Source organism: Trichosurus vulpecula, chromosome 9 (assembly GCF_011100635.1).
Source record: "Trichosurus vulpecula isolate mTriVul1 chromosome 9, mTriVul1.pri, whole genome shotgun sequence".
NCBI classification, from domain to species: domain Eukaryota; kingdom Metazoa; phylum Chordata; class Mammalia; order Diprotodontia; family Phalangeridae; genus Trichosurus; species Trichosurus vulpecula.
In genome coordinates this window covers 35778702-35800896 of record NC_050581.1, presented here as the reverse complement: position 1 = coordinate 35800896, position 22195 = coordinate 35778702, and the positions used below count along the sequence as shown (strand labels likewise).

Genomic DNA, 22195 nt, shown 5'->3' with positions numbered 1-22195 from the left:
TCTCTTCAATCTCACAAGTCGTGAAGAAATGAGTGTATCAGGTTGATATTCAGTTGAAAAGAGTACAAATATCAGTGCTCTTTTCCACTAAGCTGTACTCCAATGGGGAATGGGGGTGACTTTGGCTATATTAATGGAGAATAAGTTTTGGTTGGTCCTACCAAGGTGGAAAGGTTTTGAGTCTAAACTAGGAAAGCAAAACAAAATTAAATGAAACAACTTCTTTTTACCACTGTTAAATGGGCACATATATGGAGGGAACACATCTAGTGAAGGGTTATGTGCCTGTAGTCTGAAGCCCTTCCTAGCTAAGCTCTGAAAGGCTTACCACCATCCTGGCTGCTGGGTGAGGAATTCCTCAGTCACAGCAACTCTCTGAAGACCACCTACTGAGTTACAGAGGAGCTTTCATAAGAGTCGGTGGAAAAAGCAGTCACACCAACAAAATCACAGATCCCTGAAATTCTGAAGACACACCAGAACTCTTAGGTATTTTGAGGGAGAGGTTTGAAAGCAGGGAGGACAGAGAAGAGGAAGAAGAATTTTCCCAGGACACTGACCAGACTAGCGGATAATCTTGCAGGGAAAGAGGTAAGAATACAGTAACTTGACATATTTAAAATGAAACTACTAGAATTAGAATATATACTCAGAATGATTCCTGGAAGAAAGTCAACTGGTGGTTTCATTCATTCATTCTATGCCACTTCTCTAATTCTCTAACTCACCCATAGAAGGGGAAAAGAAATTCATACTCAAAAAGAAAATTCTCACTCCGGCTTAATGTGGCTTAAAAGGCAAAATCATATACCACCACATATCCAAATACGCAACAATCAGGGATAATCAGAAAACTTACACTGATTTCATTTAGACTCCTGCCCTTAAGCATCCTTTCCAAGGAGAAGAATGCGATACTGCTGTGCTCCACTTTAAGGAAATAAAACTTAAAAGTCCAACTTTAGCAAACAAATAAATTAGGAGGAATTTATTCTTGTTACAAAAAGGTTGGATACAGTTCTTTGAAGAGCAACTTCTACTGGAGCATTTTAAATGCTGATTTGGTTTACAAAAATGTTAGTTGTAGGCAACTTTTCACAAAGTGAGGCACACCTTCTGATGAAGGTAGAATGTTCCCATGATCGTGAAAAACTTTAAAAAATAGGACAAATAAATGATTGCATTTCTATGAAAGTGACCTATCAATACTATGTTTTCACAGCAACATCATAAACGCTAAATTTTCATGAAATAAAAAGACCTAAATAGTTCTTAAATTCCAAGGGGAGATATAAGATCTTGCATCTCAGATAGAAAATTTTTAAAAATGAAAAATAAATTCTTAGTAATATTAATGGTTTAATGAACTCTCAGATGTAAAGACATTTAGCAACAATTCCCTTGCTTCTCATAAATGAATTCACCATCATGCCTACATATTACGTAGGCTATATGTAAAAATTAATTCACCATCATGCCTAGACATTATGTCCTCTTTGGGAACAGTAGTCTCCAGGAATTAAGGTACAAAGGTACCTTAATCTCATCCCTTGCATTTGAATTTTTGCTCTGAAGACTGGGAAATTCTTGATGGATGCATCACCACTGACCATCGGTCAGGGTTTCCTACCTAATATATAGTGGTCATTGGAAAGCTTTCTATATTGTTACCAAATAATATTAGCAATTGTTCTCGGCAGTCCTTAACCAAGTGCATACAATAGTATGCGTGAAGGGTAGGGGGGAAGTCATATTGTTATAATGACATCCAGTTCAATACATAATGCCATTGCATTTACCAGACCCATTAACTCAGCTCCAACATCCCAGCTTCCATGCTATGACACACATCACTCCTCTATCTCTCCAGTGTGAAACCACAAACAATTATCTCATGAAAGCCAGTGCTGAAGATCTATAAGATGTGCTTTTTCCTCCCTAATCTTTAAATGACATTAATAAGTGAAGTGAAATGGGGAAAATTATTTTCATCATTCAGCATCTAATAGCAATTCTCTGGTAAAGACAATGGAACACATCGCAATTCAATGTCCAGTTTGTAAATGGGAAGATATCCAAGTAGTTTATCTTTTTAGCTTGGATATATTGACTAGGTTCAGCTCACTGAAAATCAACCTCACGCTTCAGTGTAAAAGCATACTTTGATATCATATGTGTTCTTGTCATACAAGAAAAGATCTCATCTTTTTACACATCCTTTTACTTTATTGTTTTCATTCAGTTTTACTAAAGTCAAAATACCACATGAGAATAAGTTCACAGAATATATTAGACACTGAAGAGCCTCTGGCTTGATCAGTTTTTAAACTGAATACCTTTCTCTCTCCATGAAGTTGATAAAGTAAGGGTTGGCTATATTCCATAACATTATATGACAGCTGTTTCAAAAAATCACTTAAACTATTGTGAAACTGGAGTTCACTTTTACTTTCCTAGCATAAAATCCTTTGCTTTTATTTCCATAAAACATCACAAATATTTACTATAGAATAAAAGTCAAAATAAAATATTGACATTTTTCTATATAACCAGCCCAATCAGCAAATGATTTTCTCTTACAAGTATTTTAAAGAATCAACTTGGGTTTTTTTTGAGCTGAATAACAGTGAAAACAGCATTAATGATACTGGAAGTGAAGGAAATGCATCCATGCAAAACAAATGGATTGCTGCAGGCTACCACAAGAACTATTACAACTTACTACAATGAATTACAAAATTCAAGTTGTATCATTAGCCATACCTTATGCAATTAAAAAAAATCTATTCCTCTCTAAACATTATATATGATGTTTTATTAAACATAATCATATTTATGTTATAAGTGACATTCAATCAACATAGTTACCAATTCCCTTAGCCAAACCCAGGTTATCTCTGGATAACTCAATAGGAATATAAACTTTCTTGGAAAATATGCTGCTTTTGTTTATTGAACAAGCTTGAATTTTACTGGGCATCTTTGTTTACTTCCAAATATAGAGGTTTTTTTTTAAAAAAAATATTTTTCCCACATAGAATCGGTAAGAAAACCCTCTGAAAGACTTCAAAATTCAGTTAACTACTTATCAGAAAAAGATTCTACACAAATCACAAGAGATTATGTACCAAAATCAGTAAACATGTTTTTTCCCAAAAAATTATCCCCAATTCTTCAAAGAGTTAGAACAACCTCAAATTGAAATTTTAAAGGCTCAAAAAGAAAACAATAATAAAACTAGGCATTATATTGACTTTTTCAAGAAAGCCTGATCCTTATATTTTGTTAATGAACAAAATACATTTAACAATTGCTATATATCATAAAAGGTAGGTATAAGTGACTCTGATTCTTATTAAGTATAAACTGCAATGTAAAAACAATAAAAATACAATCTTTAAAAAAAACAGCCCTGCGAACCCTGTGATAACAATGTGTTACATATTTGTTTGTGTAGGTATAATAGCTATGGTCTTAAAAGGGGGAAAAAGACAAGGCAGCCAGTTTGGATTCTGACAGCAATGCAGTAGAATTTAAAATATTGTGACTAGAATATTTCAGAGCAGGCTAAGCTAGCCATACAATGTGTTAACAAAGAAATACCAAGGTGTTTAGTATAAAGATAAATACTTCTTTCTCTCTAAACAGAAAGACATGTGTACCAAGGATTCAAATTAAATTGTACATGCCTGGTTGCTCTTAACTACAGTTATATCATTATTTATAGACATAGTTTTTCGTGTGTGTGTGTGTGTGTGTGTGTGTGTGTGTGTGTAGTGTCTCATACATAAGCTATATGTGTTTCACACTCCTACTATGCAGAATCAACCCAACAATAACCCTTTTGTTTGTCCATCTCCATGACCCTTGGCTTTGATTCAGCTGGCTATGACCAGACCTGAAACTCCCCACAACAGCAAAGCATAAGGTAAAAGGGCATATGACTTTTCAGCAAACACACTTCTATCCCTTTGGTCCCTGGGAGACTTCAATACAGCACCCATTAGTGAAAACTAGGAAAGCTTCTTTCATTGGTGCTAAGAAAGAAGATATCATTTTCTTAAACATTCATAAAAATACTAATGCACCATTTTTTCTCCCTCTTTTTGGGGGGTAACTCTTCTCCCAAATAAATGCTGTTTAGAAAAAAAACTAAGGGAAAATAGCACTTCTCGGTGGTTCTCAGTACTTTAACAAAAGCTGGAGTTACTACATTGGTAGTAGCAGGAGATAGAGTCCTTGACATTTAAGGGATTGGAGGCTGGGGAGTTGAGGGGAGAGGAGATGGTAGGGCAGACATGGGAAAGGTTTTCTTTCTACTGGTCAGAAATGAGACAAACAATAGGAACTGCATCGTCAGGGAGGAGACTAGACCAATGCAGAAACTAGGCAAAAAGAAGTGCCACCTGCATGGTGCTACGTACAGAAGCAGGATGAGCAGGGACAACCAGCACTTCCAGAAGGTGTGACCATCATCCTATTACAAGGCCATGTGCTCAGGCGCTACATCTTTACTTCCTCTCCTACATTCCAACATAAGGAGATCGGGGCACGGAGAAAACCCACTCACCGATTCCAAAACACAGGGGCACTATCAGAAATCATACAGTTTCAGGGCGAAAATCTCCCACAATGTCCCACAGTGTTGCCTGTTGTTAATGAGGCTGTTGACAGCAAGCAGGGCGCTAACAAGACCCCTGTGTGTGACCGTGCAGCTTGAGGATTAGAGATTCAATCACACGCGCCCCTAGCTCACGCGAGGGCACACACACACACACACACACACACACACACACACACACTCTCACAGTGTCCTACAAATCTTCCTGTGCTCTCCCCTTCCCCAAGTCCCTTCATCCAGCAAGTGCATACAGCGCAAACCACGGTCTAGTCTCTTTCCATCACTCTTTCTCATGAATCTTCAACTGAGGGGAGATCCTTCTAGGGGCTCCTGAAAATGTCATCCTACGATGGAGAGCCTCCTCCCCCTTGCTATACACACACACACCACTCACAATGTCCTGCTACCGCCGTTCCTGTCTCCAGGCCCTTCTGCTTCTGCAAAAGCCCTGATTTCTCAGCGTGCATCTCCCCAGAGATCCAGCTGTACACTTCTCCTTTAAACCCCCTTCCTGTTCCGCTGTCTTAGCACCGTATCTCACCACTGGACAGCCAGTCTAAGGCATCCCCTCTTCCCTTCATTTGGGGGTGGAGGCGGGGGGCGAGGGATGTGTTATGCTAACCACCACCATCAGCATCATTATTGTTATTCAGTAACCCCCCACCGTCCTCCCAGGACCGTCTACGCTCCCCATCCCTTCCCGGGCTGCAGGAGAGGCATCCGTCTGAGGTTGGAGCGTCATCCCTCCCCACCCACTCCCCACCTCCCTCCCTCTCTCTACCAGTACCTCGTAGCCTGACAGCTGGGGTCTGGCCGGGCCCACGTTAGCAGGCGGCGCGGGGGTAATGACAGGGTGGGCGACCAGCCTGGGCACGAGCCTTCCCTCCGGCCGCTGCTGCCTCCAGCTCCACCATCTTCCTCCCCCTCTCCGTCCTGGTCCTCCTCCGCCTCTGGCTGGGGCTGCCCCTAGCTCGCCCCAGCAGCAGCACCCGCAGCCCAGCGGCAGCAGCAGCAGCAGCGGCGCCTGTTCCTGCTCTCCTCTCCCGGATCCCCGGGCCCCACCTCCCTTCTCTTTCCCCTCCCAGCTCCGCGTGACGTTCTGCCGCGCGAGCCGGGGTTGGACTGCGTGTGTTTGTGTGTGTGAGTGTGTGTATGTGTGTAATGTGTGTCCGTGCGCGTGCGCACCCTTGCCTCTGTGTGTGTGTGCCACTTTACACACTGCGGGCGCACGCACCCTCGCGAGGGAGAGGCCTGGGTCCCCAAGCCCAGGAGCCAGCAGCGACCCCTTCCCCTCCAGCCTCCTCGCAGAGGCAGCGCAAGCGGAGCGCCGGCAGCCCTGGCACCCCCCTCTCCGGCCAGGGGCTGCGGGTGGGATGTGTTGCCGGGGTCTCCAGACCATTCAGGTCTCTCCGCTCCCTGGTGGCAACACCAAGCAGCAATTCAGGGTGATGCGCTGGAGTCGGGCAGCCCTCTGCTTTTAGCAAACCATAAGCCTGTATGTTTGCACAGTAACAAGAGCGAACTGCGGCCCCTCGCGCGGCCAGCTGCACTCTTTTCCCCGAAATCTAAGAAGCTGTCATTGTACAGTTTTTCTTCCTCTTTCCTAGTTTCTACCTCTTAGCTTCGCCCCCTACCCTTCCTCTTTCCACGCCCTCTCGGTACTGCTAGCCTTTCCTGGACAGGACGCTATTCGGGGATTCTAAGGAGAGAGGTTTTGCAGTTCTTACTGAAATATGTTGCAATAAAATCTTTAGACGCAAGGGGGAAGAGTCTTAATAATTGCTTATGGATGAAAGACTTGGCAAATTTGCATCTCCTAAGGGGAAACTGCTCAGTCCCCCAAGAGGGGAAAAACAGCTCCAAAGACTCTTGAATCTAATGCTTGGAAATAAGTTTCATTGTTGTTCTGCCATTCTCTTCTTTTAGCTAATTAAAACTTTGAAAAAATGCACTTGATGATGCTTTAAAGAACTTGCTTCAAACCAGAGAGGAAACAGCTAGCTTGTAATGAATAAAGTGCTGTATTGGGAGCCAGAAAGACCTGGAATCCAATCCCGCCTCGCCCCCCCCAAGCCCCTCCTAGTTGTGTCACTCTGGGCACTTTATTTAAACATTCTGGACCTCAGTTTTCTCATCTGTAAAAGGAGGGGCTTGGACTTGATGGTCGTCAAGGTTCATTTCGGGCTCTAAAACTATGAGCTGATAAGTAAGGACTAAGAAGAAGACAGTAGCATAACGTTAGCTGAACCTCAAGAATACCCCAGATACTTGGGTAAGGACTCACAAACGACAAAAGCTAGAAAGCAGCATGGCAGAAATTAGGTTCAGACCAAAACTTGGCACCATTTACCAAGAATGGCTCCAAATGGACACATGACTTAGATCCGGTGGATGTCCTTCATTCTCAAAGAGGACCAAAACGACATCACTATGTTGAGGTCAAGGTACAGGGTGTCTCACTGTGGCTGATCAGACCAATGTGAGCTTGGTAGGCTCTACCACAAGTTTGGCACAAATAGTCCATATGAACATTTGGAATGGTGATGGCTCTAAGTTTGTGCATTCTTTTGAGCTACGGAAATTCTCCTGTGCTCATAGGTCATAGCATATTCTTTGATGTGGGCATGCCGTGCTGAGTGGACCTGTGCCAGTGTCTCCCATGTCTCCCATTCAATTCCAAAGTTCTTCAGAGAAACCGTGAGTGTCCTTGTTCTTCTGACCTTCATGTGAGCACTTGCCTTGTGACGTAGATATAAGATAGCACAGTGGATAAAGTACCAGGCCTGGAGTCAGGAAGATTCATCTTCTTGAGCTTAAATTTGGTCTCCCACAGTTACTAGCTAGGCAAGTCACTTAACTTTGCCTCAGTTTCCTCATCTGTAAAATGAGCTGGAGAAGGAAATGATAAACACTCCAGCATCTTTGCCAAGGTCATGAAGAGTCAGATAGTACTGAGCAACAACAGAATCATAAACAAATTAGGGAATAAAAAAGAAATTTCCTTTTAGATCTGCGGATGGGAAGAGAGCTCATGACAAAACACAAGGTAAGATGGACAAATTTCATTATATAAAGCTGAAGTTTTGCATAAACAAAACCAATGCAACTAAAATTAGAAAGCAACAGTAAAGTAGGAAAAAATCTTTGCAGCAATTTCTTTGATAAAGATCTCATTTCCAATATGTAGCTAATAACAGCACTATTGAAGTCGAAGGATTTGCAAAGCGCTTCACAAATATCATCTCATGTTATCCTCACAACAACCCTATTACTATCCCCATTTTACAGCTGAGGAACCTGAGGCTGACAGAGGTTAAAGTGACTCGTCCAGGGCAACACAGCCAGAAAATGTATGAGGGTGGATTTTAACTCAGGTCTTCCTGATTCCAGTCCAGTGTCTATCCATTGTGCCCCTTAGAAATTAATTCAAATTTGCAAGAATAAGAGACATTACCCAATTGATAAATGTTCAAAAGATATGAACAGGAAGGAAAACAGCTAAGCTTTCAATAACCTCATGGACAAAAAAAAAAAACCGCTCCTAGTCAGTAATGATTAGAGAGATGCCTGTTAAAGCAACTCTGAGATTCTACCTCATGCCCATCAGATTGGCAAAGACACAAAAATAGTAAAATGACAAAATGGTGGAGGGGCCGTAGGAAAACAGGCACATTTGATTGGTGTGCTATTGGCGGAATTATAAATTAATACTGCTGAAAAGAAATTTGGAACTATGCCCCAAAAGTCATTAAATTATTCACATCCTTTCATCGAGTGATACTTCCACTAGACCTTTGCCCAAAGAGATCAAAGGAAGAGGAAAAAGACAAATATAAATATTTATAACATCTTTTTCGTAGTGGCAAAAAAACTGGAAACTAATGTGTGGCCCGTCAGTTCGGGAATGGCTGAAGAAATTATGGTAAATGAATATAATATGAAAATAATGAAAGGGATAGGTTTAGAGAAAGCTGTGAAGACTTGGAAAAAACCGACGTAGAAGGAAGTGAGCAGAACCAGAGACAATTCACACAATAATGATAACATTATAAACACAAACAATTTTGGGAGACTTTAGCTCTCTGGTCAATACAATGACCAGTCCAGAGGACCAATGATGATCTGTGTGTGCCTCCTACTTCCTGACAGACAGAGAGGTGACAGGTTCAAGATGTAGAATAAGACATACGTTTTTAGACACGGCCAAAGTGGGAATTACAGGTACTTGATAGAAGGGTTTTGTTTTTCTTTCTTTTTCTTCTTTTAAATTGCAGGGTTGGGTGGGAAGGAGATAAAATAAATATTATTTGAAAAGCAAAGAAATGAAGAATAAAGAAATTAAATGTTTAACCTGAAAAAAAATTAAAGCAATGCAATAGGATGACAACTTTACATAGTCCTTTAGAAAGTAGCCTCTGAGTCCCAGAAATGAGGCTAAGCCCAACCTCAAGGCATGGCAGATTTTAAAAACCTTCTCTCACACAGGGAATGTGTTCTTAGAACTTTTTTGGAGAGTGAGAGGTCTTTTTAACAGGTAAAACCTGAAGATGCTGGGCTTTAATAAAACAATTCAATTTCTTAGAGCAAGTATATTGAAATTCTGATAGCAATGTGCAGTACCCCAATCCCCTCGATGTGACACAATTGTCAGCCATAATCAGATTTTTTCAAACCTATAAACTCACCAGCTCCCACCATTTTTTTTAACCAGATCATACCAGATGACCATGAATTAAAAACTAAGACATCTCATGAAACAGACTAGCCCAAACCAAGTAATTGAAAAAGTACTAAACTTTCTCACACCCATTCCCAAATGACCAATGCCTTCACATGTTGTTGTTTTTTGTCCTTCATTCTTGAAGAGGACCAGGACATCAGCAAGAAAATGCCATGACTTGCAAATGAATCGGATTTAAGTGAGGAAGGGCTGTGCAAGGTCACCAGCCTTACTTTCTCCTCCAGAGCCATCTGGATCCAGTAGCAAGATATAGATCAGGATGACTGGAGATGGCCCCAGATGCAGTGGGAAACCTTGGCCTTTTTAAGCTAAGATCTTTCCAATTTCTCACTTTGACTGAGGCAATGCTCATTCAGTGATTAAGGCTAGTTAAAAAATGAGCCAAGGAATGGCCCCTTTTATCGAACCAAACCCCTCCACCCCAAAAAAAATCAATCTGGGAGAGGAAGATCCTCGGGATTTCTGGTCAAAACAGAAACCATTCCTATTTACATTCACTTTGAGCCATCAGGGCCCAAACAATGACCACTAAGTTGGCCAATCAATGACAGCCAGAGCTAATGAGGTTTAAGGCATTGTCTTTAAGAAAGAAGTCTAGGGGCAGCTGGGTGGCGTAGTGAGTAGAGCACTGGCCCTGCAGTCAGGAGGACCTGAGTTCAAATCTGATCTCAGACACTTGACACACTTACCAGCTGTGTGATTGGGCAAGTCACTTAACCCCAAGTGCCCTGCATTCCCCTCTCTAAAAAACAAACAAAAAGAAAGAAGTCTAGCCAGTAAACCCCAAGATACCTCATTAGGTTTCAGCAAATCAAAATTTATATATTTTTAGGCAGAACACCAGAAGGTAAGGACATGATACCCCACATGGACAGAGGGAATGGAAGAGAGATGAGAGAAGAGGAGAGGAAGCGAGAGGAGGGAAGGGGAAAGGGAGGAGGGGAGTGGAGTTGCCCAACTGGAACTGGCCAGTTGGGTCCCCAGTGGGGCAACTTGGACTACTCACAGGTTGTTGTTTGTCCTTTGTTCTTGAAGACGACCATGATATCAGCAAGATCATGCCATGGCTTGCAAATGAGTTGGATTTAAGTGAGGGAGGGCTGTGCAAGGTCAGCAGCCTCACTTTCTCCTCCAGAGCCATCTAGGTCCAGTGGCCAGATACTGGAGATGGCCCTGCAATGTTCACATATATTCCATGGGGAGCACTTTCTCCCATTAACCACTCTGTCTCCCCAAAAGGAAGAGAATACATCAATTACTCCCCTAAAGCTGCTAAAGTACTGCTGATACTGTAACTTGAAAGTGTTGGACTTTTCTGCACAGGAAATAGGATGATCACTGACATGTTGGACATGCCTTTAGACTGTTGCTTCTCAATAATGGAACCAACCAGCTATCCACCCTCCCTCCTCCTCCAGTTTTTGAAATCCAATCTTCCTTCAGGAAACTTCCTTCCTGGGTCTTTGTAGATGGGTTGTGTCATTTTTTTGGTCCTTGCATCCCCTGCACCTAGCTGAATGCCTTATGCAAAATGGGTGTTTCCTATGAATATGAATGTTACATTATTAATATTAATATGAATGTTGTATTAAGTTGAACTTAAAACTGGACACAACTATCCAGGCATAGAATATGCTCCTCTTTGTTATCGGAAGTGAGTATGCATGAACTTTGAGGTAATTGAGGAACTTTGTTTCCCATTATTTCAGATTCTCAAATGAGCAAGCTGCTTGCTAAATGAAGTTTTGCCCTTAAAACTCACTGTCATGAGGCTGAAGGCAGTTAGATGGATAAAGCACCGTACCTGAAGTCAGGAAGACATGAGTTCAAATCTTGCATCCTTGTTAGCTGTGTGACCTCGGGCAAGTCATTTAACCTCTGTCTGCCTCAGTTTCCTCAACTATAAAATGTGGGTAGTAATAGCACCAGTTTCCCAGGGTTGTAGTGATCAAATAAGATATTTGTAAAGAGATGTTAAAACTTTTGCTACCTATTATTAATATAAATCAATATTACATTGTTTGCGCATCTGTTGCTGCCTAAATATTGTGGAATAGAGGAAAGAATGCCAGATTTGGAATCAGATGTCTAGGTCTGGTACTTACTGCCTGTGTAACTTTGGGCAAGTTATCTCATCTATTTGGGCCTGCTCTGAAATAAAGGGGTCGGCCTAGGTGATTTCTAAGGTCTTTTCCAGCTCTGAATACTATTACCAATGTTATATGTCTAACCATGTGAAGCAAAGTAGCATTTCTGATTCAGTTACACCCTATATGACATGGAATAGTTTCACCTTAAGGACCCCAAACTTTCAATGTGATTATGGTTTCTAGGCTCAGGATCTTCATAAAGTCCTTTCAGAATCTTTTTTTTCTCCTTTCATGTACTAACTTTAGCTGTAGCTATGATTTTTAAAAAGATACAGTTACTGTGTAAGGGGAAGTAAATTTTCTTCTTCCAGATAATGTGAACTTTAATTCAGCTGACACATAGTTTGCCTTCTCAATCATAAATCTTTTTTGTTTGTTTTTATGTCACAGAATCTGAAATAAAAATGTTGTGTAAAGTTGGTTAACGTGGTTGTTCTAAACTTTAGTACAATTGCTTTTAAGTGCTGCATCCTTTTATCTCTATATGCTTCCAGGTGGTGGAGCCTACCATGGCATGGGTCCCATGATGGGCTTCTTCCTTTTCCTTCTCCGGGCACTTTCCCTATCTTTATCTAACCTCTCTGTGTTCTCTATGCCCCAAGACTCCCATAAACACGTTCTATGTTAAGAGGTCTGTTTGTTGTTATACTCTATGGTATTTACTGCTCTGTTCATACCATATCTCCCTTTGTGCAATATCTTAGAACACATTCTCATGCTTCCAATATTATTTCTGCCACTGGTAATGACTTTTTCATACTCAGTCCATCAACAAAAATTTATTAAGTTCCTACCATGTGCCACACATTTTGCTAGGTGCTGGGATATGTCTTTGGGACCCTGAAATGCACCCAGTGGAAATAGAGAGATTACTTAATAAAAACCACAGAACAGAAAGCAAATGATTGAATTGGGATTCAGTTCAGGAATACTTTCCTTTTCACTAAATTTCATAAGAGTTATCTGCCTCTGTGATTCCTTTGTGATTAACAGGCTCATTCTTTCAATCTAAACGAACATAAGGTGAGCAAGGAAAATATACCACCCCTTGTGTGGCTTATTTGTGGAGGGATGATTATCTTGGGGGAGATGTTGGAGGGAAGTGACGCTTTGTTGGGAAAGGCAGAACAAAATAATGTTCTTGTCCTCACTGGTGGTTCTGAAGAGGTAATAGCACAGTTTGCCTCCTTCATACATACAACCACTCCTTTGACAATGTCTCCCAGAGACGTATAGCTCAGCCCACTTGGAGTAGGGCCCTGTGGGCTGGGCCACAGTAACCTAAAAGTTGATCCTGGCTGATAGGTATGCTCTCGAATAGGTAAAGCACCCTATCTGAGTGCCTTTCTAAGGGAAAGATTAAAGGTGGATGAAATTGCAAATCTCGTGGTACAAAATACCAGCATGGCTAGGCTATATAAAAACTCCATGATACTATTAATAATGACAGTAACAGCTAGCGCTTTAAGGTTTTCAGTGTTCTTTACATGGGTTACCTCATTTGATAACAAATAAGTGAACACTTTGCGGATAAAAATATTCATTTTGTCATAAATGATAACAAGTCACATCTACAGCGCTTTAATGTTTGCGGAGTGCCTTGTACACATTATTTCATTGGATCCTCATAATAACATCAGTGCTATTATTATCCCTATTTTACTGATCAAGAAACTGAGACTTCCGGAGTTTCAGTGACTTGTCTAGGACCAAATAACTAGTATATGAGATGGCTATAGCTCAAGATAATTGTTTCTGCAATATTTTAATACGTGAAGCCAATTACTGGAAAGCAGCAACTTGACACCCAACCCAAACACTACTAAGTGTTAGCAAAATATACATGTGAATATGTTGGAGAGAGTAAGACACCCCAACCTTTTAATTTCTATCACCCTACCTCCCCAGCCCAGTTGATATGATTACATAAAGGAAGGGGCAGATAATAGAGGTGACCAGATGTTAACATCTAAACAAAGTGCTAAGACATGTCTATGTCCTGTTACCCCTTTATAAGGTGCGACGTTTTCCATCATGAAATTGGAGGGCTGCTGGAAAAAGGTTGGTTGCATTCCTGGTGTCCTATTATGCCAGCTCTAGCGAGAGAATCGAAGCAGAATTCTGCATAGCTAAATAATGGATTCATCCACAACCTAAGCCTGATTCAATGAGATATGATGATCCCAAAAGCTGGGAGGAAAGGACTCAAGATCTTTGACTTTCCCCGTCAAACAGAAAACTGATTCAAAAAGACACAGTTAAACTAGACTAAAAAAAGAATCCAGGAGGGAAAAAATAAACACAGCTTTTTTTCACCTTTTGTTTTATTCCTCAAAGAGATTATCCCTCACTACTCATCCCTCACCTCTTTGTTGACTTCAGCTATGAGAGTATCTCCTAAGCTAGGTCAGTTTTGCCACAGATGAATGAGTTTTGAAAGCACATTTTAATTTCTGCATTCATTCTGGCACAGCTAAATTGAATAGGCCGTGTTCACGAGAACTGCAGGAACTGAGACGGAACCAAGAAATCTGTTTCTTGAGAAACCTTTTGAGAGGTGACAGATTTTGAGTCACTCTAAATAAGGTCTGTTAGGTTAAAGAATAAGATGTTCAGGGATTCAGGAAAGCACTTTTCTGCCTTCTTCTCCCCCCCGCCACCATTTCCTTCTTCCCCCCTCCCACTATTGGGGGATTATTTTCATCCTCATACTCTCTTCTATTCACCTATCAAAAAGTTTGAAGTGTAACTCAATTGGAAATAGTCTCAATGAAGTGTGTAGCATAAATCTGAAACCTGAACCACAGGGAAATGTTCTTGACGAGAAAGTAGATAGGTGTGTACTTCTAGCACGCTACTCATCAGAGACTGAATACCGCAGTCTGAACCCATTTCCATAGTCCAAAGAGTAATCCCTGAGGTCTCAATACATTCAGTGTGTTTAGGGGGGAAAGTGACAAGAGTTGAAAGATTTGGAACTTCAGAGCCACTTGATTAATATGGAATTGTAACTTAATGGAAAAGCTAAAACCGTTTAGGGGAGTGGTAGGTGAGATGCTGGCAATGGCTTGTGGGGCATCAACTGCCTAGTCATGTGTCGCCTACCCTGCCACAGTATGTGCTGATCAGAGTAGAGGGCTCTCGAAGGATGCTGGTCAAACACTTCAATGCATCATGAAAGGTAACACTTTGTGATTTGAGGTCTTAGTGATTTAAAGAATCTGCCCTTGAAAGTGTGCCTTCAGCTGTGTTGACTTCTTTCCAGGGGATGACCATAATTGGGAACACTCACTTCATTTATTCTGACCGTATACACCACAGCGTGTGATGATGCTCCCTTAACAAAGTAAAACACTGCCCATTTTTCCCTCTTGCTCTCCCTGTAAAAGGGCAGAGTGTGTTCAGTGAAAGGCAAAATTATCTACAGGCAGCTAACTTCCTCTTAAGTCTATCTTAGGAAGATACTTAATAGTCATTTTCTCTCACTTTCCCCTTATGGATCCAGTCACATTTTTGGCCTTATTTAATAGAGGAAGTTCACGTCTTGAATTTAAATCAAGTGCTAGTTCCATGTATGGGATTATGAAGTCATGCATGGAGCTTTATGGCACTGTAACAGCACAGAATGGTCAAGGGAGCCCAGGTATAAATGCACTCAATTTATTCTACTTATCGAGAAATAAAGATGGAGCACTGTTTAGTAGACCACTAGCATCAAACTCCAATAGAAACAGGGCCACTGAACCAAACCTAAATATCCCAACAGGGCTGCATATTGATTTAGCAAATCATATATGTTTGTATATTACTTTTTTATTAACACATCAACACATTAAAATCAGAGAAGAACTACATTTTAATCTGGTTTGGACCACACTTGGGAGCAGCCCACAGGCTGTGTGTTTAACACTTCTGCAGTAAACCATACCCGCTGTGACTTGGGCATGTTACTGAACCATCCATTAGTTTTCTTTGGTTATCTAAGCATGATAACAGAGACCGGTGAGTCATCTTGGAAGAAGAGTTAATAGACAGCTACCATATTGCTGAGAGGTGATAAATTATAGGCATGTACAATATATTCCTCTACAGACAAGGCATCAAATTTTTGTGGCTTTGTTAGTATGGGAACCCCTTCTATCTGACATAGATTACAATCTGTCTGTTACTTACCAGGTAAATCTGAGAGTTACCTGAGCCTCAGAAAAGTCAAGTGACTTGCCCATAGTCACAACACAAGTAAATATGAGAGCAGGGATCTGATCGAAGGTCTTTCTGATTCTTGGTCCAGTACTCTACCCACCACTCCAATCTGGCTCACAAAAAATCAAGTTATTTTCCAAAAAAGACAATGCATCCAAATGTCATGCTTTTCACAACTATAAATTGTCAAGAAGGGGAACCAGTTTTCTCCTTCCCATTCCTCTCTATCCTTTACAGCAGGGTCACATGAAAGAAGAGATTGACTCATCCCTGGACTAACGAGGCTGAGTAGACTTCTTCAGTTGGAAACTAGAAAACAGAGAGCGCAGAGCTATTCAAGTTGAATTTTAAATTCAGGCATGACTGTCATTGTTCCACTCAAGAATCTTTAGTGGCTCCCCACTGCCATTAGGATGAAATACAAACTCCTCTGTCATCAATAGCCTGTCACAATCTGGCCTCAATCTATCTTTCCAGGCTGATTACACACTTTTTTTTCTATTCACATACTCAAACTTATCTGTTGTTGTTGTTCAAAGATGCTGGAGTGGTTTACCATTTCCTTCTCCAGTTCATTTTACAGATGAGGAACTGAGGCAAACAGGGTTAAGTGACTTGCCCAGGGTCACACAGCTAGTTAGTGTTCGAGGAAGAATTTGAGCTCAGGTCTTCCCAACTCTAGGTGCGCTGTGCCACCTACCGACCCCAAATTCATCTACTTAATGCTCTTATAAAATATCATCTCGAGTCCATGCTTTCTCACAGGCTGTGTCCTAGGTCTGGAATTCTCTCATTTTTCACCTCCTGGAATTCCTAGCTCTTTTGGCTCAAGTTTCAAGAGGGCTTTTCCTGATTGAGTTCTTAGTGTCCCAAATCATTTTACTTTGTATTTATCTGTGAACTAACTATATCCCTCCAGTGGAATGTATACTCCTTGAAGCCAAGGGTTATCTCATTTTTGTATTCTGTACAATAACAGATTTATGGATTTAGAATTGGAAGAACCTCAGTCAGTCAATAAGTATTTATTAAATGCCTGCTATGTGCCAGGCGCTGTGCTAAAGAAAGGAAAAAGAGTCCTTACCCTCAAGCTCACAGTCTATTGGAGGAGACAACATGCAAGCAGCTATGTACAAAGAAGACATAAACAAGAGAAAATGGAGATAACCAAGAAAGGGAAGGCATTAGCATTAAGGGGGATCAGGAAAGGCTTCTTGTAGGAGGTGGGATTTTAGCTGGGACTTGAAGCCAGAAAAGCCAGGGGAGTCAGAATGCAGATGAGGACAGAGAATATTCCAGGCATGGGAAACAGCCAACAGAAATGGCCAGAGTCTGGAGAGAGAGTGTCTTGTGTCACTGATTCACAGTGTCGGAGAGTAAGCTGTAAAAATACTGAAAGGAGGAGCAGCTAGGTGGCACAGGGAGTAGAACACTGACCAGGAGGTCAGGAGGACCAGAGTTCAAATCTGACCTCAGACATTTGACATACTTAATAGCTGCGTGACCTTGGGCAAGTCACTTAAGCCTAATCACCTTGCCTTCCCCCTTCCAAATAATAATAATAATTTTAAAAATACTGAAAAGGTAGGAGGGAGAGCTAGGTTGTAAAGAAGCTTTGCGGGGTAGGGGTATAGGAGTGATGACATGGAGGTGGAAATGACAAGATCCAGCAAGAATCCAACTCCCTTACTTTATAGGTGAAGAAACTGAAGAACAGGCAGGTGAAGTGACTTGGCTGGAATCACATAGCAAGTGTCTAAGGTGGGATTATAGCCCTTTTCACTCCTAGCCCCTACCTACTATGGTGTTCTGGGAGGTGTGAGGGCTGCTCACCCACCTTTGGTGGCTACCTTTCACTCAGAAGCTACAGCATGCACAGCAGCCGCACCCTCGTAAAACTGTCTCAGATGACAGGCTAAACCAGATTGAGCATCACCAATAGGCCTCAAACCCAACAGTGAGTTAGGAGGACATCTGCCCCAAGTGTATGAAGACTTTGGTGGAATGGGTGGACAAGAGCAACTTCTCCCAAAGGCCATGAAGGCGACTGAAGCAGGTGCTGTGTGGCACTTAGAGTTTGGTTAGACATCGAAGATGCCAAGGTCATCCATTGCATCTGGGGCCATTGCCGGTCATCTTCCCTTTTGTTCTGCCATTAAATTTCAATGACTCTGGAAGAGAGTGAGGCTGATGGCTTTGTGCAGCTCTGCCTGGCTTAAATCCAGCTCCAGCATGAGTGAAGACAGAACCCCATGATGTCACTGGCCCTCTACAAAACAAAGGATGACCACCAACAGCAGTCTCTAGCACATAGTACAACTTTAACAAATGTTTGCTGATTCAACAATTATGTGCAAGGTACCAGGTGACTGGGATATAAATACAAAAAGAAAACAGTCTGTGCCCTCAAGGAACTTATATCCTACTCAGAGAAATATAACAAACACATTTAAATATAGTACAAGGAAAATTGAAGAGGCAAAGAGCATTTAACTATGTATGCAGCAACCAAATATTGATGGAGAAGAGGTTGTTAGAAAGGTTGATTCATTTTTGTTTTACATCACGATCTTTAAATAAGATTAATTGTAGATAAAACTGCAGTTTCTCAGAATACCATGGTGAGAACTGACCGAATGTCTAATGATATGTCTCCACAAATTAAATTCTATGTGTATCTTTCCATGTTAATGGATGAGAAGTCAGATTCTATTAATGTTAAAGCTGAGTACAGTGAACCTTTTGTATTAGTTGGAAGATACAACTCATGCTTGTTACATAGACTTTAGCATATTATATAAAGCTCTCAGTACATGCAACAACACATGATTTATGTGACCTTTAATATATACAAATCAGCAGCATGTAGACGTTTCAGAGACTATTATACTTGTCAGATAATTTTGGATAGAATTCCAGCTTGGCCACTTGATATGGCTTTAGGCCAATCCCTTTTTTTTTCTTTTTTTCCCAGGGGCTAGGGGGAGTCAGGTAGGGAGGCAACAGGGTTAAGTGACTTGCCCAGGGTCACACAGATAGTAAGTGTCTGAGGAAAGATTTGAACTTGAGTCCAGGGATGGTGTTTTATCCACTCTGCCACCTAGCTGCCCCAGGCCAATTCCTTAATCCCTATGAACTTTATATTCCACAACTGGAAAATGAGAATGATATTTTCAATACTTTCCTCAGAGCTGATGTAAGGAAAACGGTCAGTAAAATGGAAAGTACTATATATACACGGCAAGTCAATATTATTATCATTACATAAGATTCCTACATCAGTGTGGATTAACGGATTACTTGGTTATGGTCCGATCTTAGTGTAATGGCAGAGACTTCCCTATAATAATTACGACTTATTTTGTATATACTTATAAGTCTACATGTTGTCTTCCCCAATAGAATGTAAGCTGCTTGAAGGCAGGGCCCACTGCATTTTTGTCTTTGTATCCCAAGTGCCTCATATAGTGCCTAGCACATAGTTGGCAATTTAAAAATATTTGTTGTTTAATCAATTGATTTATTGATGAGATGCTACAGTAGAAATGATACCTGGGTTCTAGTCCCAGCTCAGACATAATACAACTGTTACTATAGGCGAGTCATTTAACCAGTTCAGGCCTTGATTTCTTTCTTTGGGGAATGATCCCAGGTAGTAATCAGATCTTTTCCCTTTTCCTATGATCAAGGAATTAAAATATATATTTTTTTTCATTGATCAGAAAATATATTGATTGAAAAATCAAAAGATTGAGAAATATTTCTCCACTGCTCTGTAATCATAAGTACGGTTGCAAATTCCCGTGTTTGCATGTTATAACAGGGGTGTACTTTATTCTAATTACGTTGTTATTGTTGCTGCTCAGTTGTTTCAGTCATCTCCAGGTCTTCATGATTCATCCTGTTTGAGGTTTCCTCGGCAAGGACACTAGAGCGCTTCCTTCTCCACTTCATTTTAGAGATGAGGAACTGAGGCAAACAGAGTTAAGTGACTTGCCTGGGTCACATAGCTTAGGGTGAGACCAGATTTGTGCTTGGGAAGATGTCTGCCTGACTTCAGGCCCAGCCCTCTATCCATTGTGCCACCTACTTGCCCATTTCTAATTATGAATATGTACATTAATTTTTATATAGGGCATTGTGATGTGATGGAAAGAGTAAAACCTGTGAAGTCAGAGGACGTGGGTTTGAATTCTGACTTTTTTACTTACTACTTTAGGGAAAGTAATTTAATATCTCTAGACCTGCTTCCTCATCTACAAAACAATGGGATTGGACTACATGACCTTTCTACTTAAATCTATACTACCGACTTTCAGTACTGCAAATTGTCTTGGTATCAAGTTATTTCAAACTTTTGAGCAGCATTTCCCAGCAGCCTAATATGCAGACTGACCACTAGTCCACAGCACATTTTTACTGGTCTGCAAAATATTTCTACTAACTGATATCCTTACATTTAAAAACCTATAAACCCAAACAAAACAAAACAAAACCCAAAACTGCTTGGTGAAAAAGGTGAATGATACTCCATTTTGATGTAGTCGCTGAGAACAAGGCTTAACAAAACTCACGTTTCTTGGGCTGGAAGTTTGAGGTGACCATTCGACAATGGAAGGGATTATTTGTTTTTCTCTGGGTACTATAGTATCTATTTATAATCAACAAGTATTTATTATCATCTACTTATGTGCCAGGCAAATCACCATCACCAACAACCACCATGTCCCTTCAAACCCTAGTGGGCATAGTCTAGGACCTTGAACCTGCCCTCCCCATCACTGGTCCATCCTTCTAGTCCAGCCCTTGTGGCCATTTTCTTGGGGAGCAAGCCCAGTGCAGATGCAGCATAGCAAATGATTCAGAGGATGCTTCAGTCATAGCTAGTGAGGATGTAGAAATGAAAGTTCTTGCCAATTAAGTCCCTGGCACAGTCAAATGCTTCAACATCAGAAACTGCTATGATTTATTTGGTGGAAATAACAATAAAGTTGGTACGTTACTATTTTGCCACTGCACTCTAAGGATCGGGGAATCTTTCCATCTGACTTATAGCTGAAATCTCTTACATATGTAGTCTCCATCAGAATGTGCATTCCTTGAGAGCAGGGACCATGTTTCTATTTGGATTCAATGCTTAATATAGTGTTTTTCACATAGTAACACCTAATAAATGTTTTTTCTTTCATTAATGAATTCGTCCATTCATTCAGGAAGAATAGTTAAAAGGCTATTATAATAGTTTGGGAAGAGGTGATGAGACCCTCAAGTTGAGTTGGGGCTGTATGAGAAGAGAGAAGAAGACTCAAGAAATGACAAGCTTTGGCAATTCATTGGTTATATGGGGTAACTGAGAGTAAGGAGTTGAAGATAACACTGAGGTAGCTAGGTCTGGTAGCAAAATGGGTTTTGCGACAAAAGATGAGCTCTGTTTTCGACATGTTGAGTTTAAGCTGTCTCTGGATCATCTAGTTTTAAATATCCAATAGGCAGCTGTTGATGTGGGACTGCAGTTCTGTAAAGAAAGTGGGGCTGGATCTATGAGTAATCAGCACAGAGATGTGATTGAATCCATGGGAATTGAAAGATGAGAGAGAGAGGGAGAGAGAGAGAGAGAGAGAGAGAGAGAGAGAGAGAGAGAGAGAGAGAGAGCAAGAAAAAGAGAGACAGACAGACAGAAACAGAGAGACAGAGACAGATAGATAAAGAGAGAAGGGTCCAGGATAAAGGCTTAGAGAATGCCCACAGTTAGGGGGCATGATATAGATGATCAACCAGCAGAAGAGACTGAGAATGTTAGCAGTCAGGGTAAAGAAAAAATCAAGAGAAAGTATGGTTGTAGGAAATATTTTCTTATGGCATGAAACAGAATATTTATATATTCTATCAGTCTATCACTAAACATTTATTAAGCATCTACCATGTGCCAGGCTCTGTGCTAGTCAGTGGGGATACAAAGATAAAAATAAAACAATTCTTGGCTTCAAAAAGCTTACATTCTTATATTTAAAGATTTGTTTCATGTGTTGCCTGGGTTCCTTGCCAAGCCTGGGACTTTAAAATTTTTTTTTTCAGTTAACAGATGTTTATTTTCTCTTCTCACATTCTTTCCCATTCTCCAAATGAGAAAATAAAAAAATTGTAATAAATATACATAGGCAAGCAAAACAATTTCCTACAAACGTCATATCCAAAAAAAATGTTTGTCTTATTCTAAATATTTAGCCTATTGCCTCTCTCATCAAGACATGAGTAACATTCTTCACCACCAGTCCATTGAAAATGTGTTTGGTCATTGCATTGATCAGAGTTCTAAAGCCTATCAATGCTGTTTTTTTTAACAATGTTGTTGTTACTGTATAGACTGTTCTCCTGGTTCTGCTTACTTCACTCTGTATCAATTCATATAAATCTTCCCAAGTTTCTCTGAAACCATCTATTTCATCATTTCTTACAGCACATACTACTACGTGACATTCA

General features: G+C 40.7%; 1 long non-coding RNA gene across 1 annotated transcript in view; it reads right to left on the bottom strand.

Moving 5' to 3' along the window:
- Window positions 1–5551, bottom strand: part of LOC118830823 — a 124432-nt gene extending 118881 nt beyond the window's left edge. Inside the window, exon 1 of the long non-coding RNA XR_005009108.1 lies at window positions 5409–5551. This is a non-coding gene — a long non-coding RNA (uncharacterized LOC118830823). The remainder of the gene's footprint in view (window positions 1–5408) is intronic.
- Window positions 5552–22195: the final 16644 nt, after the last annotated feature.